Here is a 2,306-nt window from a genome sequence, read left to right as displayed (position 1 = left end):
AATCCAGGAACTATCACAAAACATCAAGCAATTTGGACCAAGATGGAAAGAAGCAATAGTCACAAGAACAATAAATGACGAATGACAGCTGCAAGTTATTTATCCTCATTTCTTGTAGTTTTATCATTAATCACAATTTATCTAAACATCAGATAATCATTTCATTTAACTTAGCAATTACTCTCTATGTATTATTTCAATCATTTGAATTATTTCCATTGTGACTATACTTCTTTATCACAATGTCTTTTCAAAAAAGATTTTAATTCCTGTAAAAACTTGTATATAACTCTATAGTTTTTATCATTATTGACTATTGCAAAAGTAAATTTGTCATAATTACTAAAAGATGCCACTTGATACCCTCCCACTTGGTGTGTGAACATATCAAGGCAAGTGCTACTTAATGGCAAAATTTTATTTCTTCTGAATTTTTTCAAAAAATCTTAAAAAATCAAGTAATCAATTAGTCAATTTGCAACATGGGCTACAAGTAGTCCTACTTTAGTACTATCTATAAAAAATATGTAGAGGGTATAAATGTGTTGGGAAACCCACCTAACCCTCCTGTAAACCCTAATTTTGGAGCCGAAAATTGAAAAAGGGACCAGAAAATGGCAAAAAAGGGACAAGAAAATGGCAAAACGGGACCCGGAAATGGCAAAAAGAAACCCGGAAATGGCAAAAATGGGACCAAGAAATGGAAAAAAGGGACCAGGAAATGGCAAAATAAGACCCTGAAATGGCAAAACGAGACCCGAAAATGGCAAAAAGAATCCCAGAAATGGCAAAAATGGGACCTGGAAATGGCAAAAAGAGACCTGGAAATGGTAAAAGGGACACGGAAATGGCAAAACGAAATGGCAAAACAGGACCCGGAAATGGCATAAAGGGACCCGGAAATGGAAAAAAGGGACCCGGAAATGGCAAAACGAAATGGCAAAACGGGACCTGGAAATGGCAAAACGGGACCTGGAAATGGCATAAAGGGACCCTGAAATGGCATAAAGGGACCCGGAAATGGCAAAACAGGACCCGGAAATGGCATAAAGGGTCCCGGAAATGGCAAAATGGGACCTGGAAATGGCAAAACGGGACCTGGAAATGGCATAAAAGGACCCAGAAATGGCAAAACGGGACCCGGAAATGGCAAAACGGGACTCGGAAATGGCTAAAAGGGACCCGGAAATGGCAAAATGAAATGGCAAAATGAGACTCGGAAATGGCATAAAGGGACCCGGAAATGGCAAAACGGGACCCAGAAATAGCAAAAAGAGACCCGGAAATGGCAAAACGGGACCAGGAAATGGCAGAAACGAGACCAGAAAATGGCAAAAAAGGACCAGGAAATGGCAAAATGAGACCAGGAAATGGCAAAAAGAGACCAGGAAATGGAAAAACGGGACCCGGAAATGGCAGAAAAGACCCGGAAATGGCAAAACAGGACCAGGAAATGGCAAAATGGGACACGGTAATGGCAGAAACGGGACCAGGAAATGGCAAAAGGGACCTGGAAAAGGCAAAAATGGACCCTAAAATGGCAGAAATGGGACCGGGAAATGGCAAAAATGGACCCGGAAATGGCAAGAAGGGACCTGGAAATGGCAAAAAGGGACCCGGAAATGGCAAAATGGACCAGGAAATGACAAAAGGGACCCGGAAATGGCAGAAACGGGACCAGGAAATGGCAAAAAGGGACCCGGAAATGGCAGAAATGGGACCAGGAAATGACAAAACGGGACACAGTAATGGCAGAAATGGGACCCGGAAATGGCATAACCAGACACGGAAATGGCAGAAATGGGACCCAGAAATGGCCAAAAGGACCCGGAAATGGCAAAAAAGGGACCTGGAAATGGCAAAAAGGGACCAAGAAATTACAAAAATGGACCCAGAAATGGCAAAATGGGACACGGAAATGGCAAAAAAAGGACCCGGAAATGGCAAAATTGGGACTTGGAAATGGAAAAGGATCCAAAAATGACAAAAAGGACCAGGAAACGGCAAAACGGGACCAGGAAACGGCAAAACGGGACCCGGAAATGCCAAAAACGGGTACCCGGAAATGGAAAAAAGGACCAGAAATAGCAAAAATGGACCCTGAAATAGCAAAATGGGACCTAATAATGGCAAAAAAGGGACCCGGAAATGGCAAAAAGGGATGCGGAAATGGCAAAAAGGGACCCGGAAATGGCAAAAACGGAACCCTGAAGTGTCAAAACTTGACCCGGAAATGGCAAAACTTGACTTAAAAATGGCAAAACGGGGACCCAGAAAGGGCAAAAACTGGACCCAGAAATGGCAAA

General features: G+C 42.5%; 1 pseudogene; it reads right to left on the bottom strand.

Annotated features, from left to right (window-relative positions):
• Positions 1-470: 470 nt before the first annotated feature.
• Positions 471-1,849, bottom strand: LOC109591117 (uncharacterized; annotated as a pseudogene).
• Between the last annotated feature and the right edge of the window lie 457 nt (positions 1,850-2,306).

This window comes from Amphimedon queenslandica, unplaced genomic scaffold (assembly GCF_000090795.2).
Source record: "Amphimedon queenslandica unplaced genomic scaffold, v1.1 AMPQUscaffold_8925_Cont19135, whole genome shotgun sequence".
Lineage (NCBI taxonomy): Eukaryota > Metazoa > Porifera > Demospongiae > Haplosclerida > Niphatidae > Amphimedon > Amphimedon queenslandica.
Note: the sequence above shows the minus strand (reverse complement) of the source record. Positions and strands in the feature narration are given on the sequence as shown.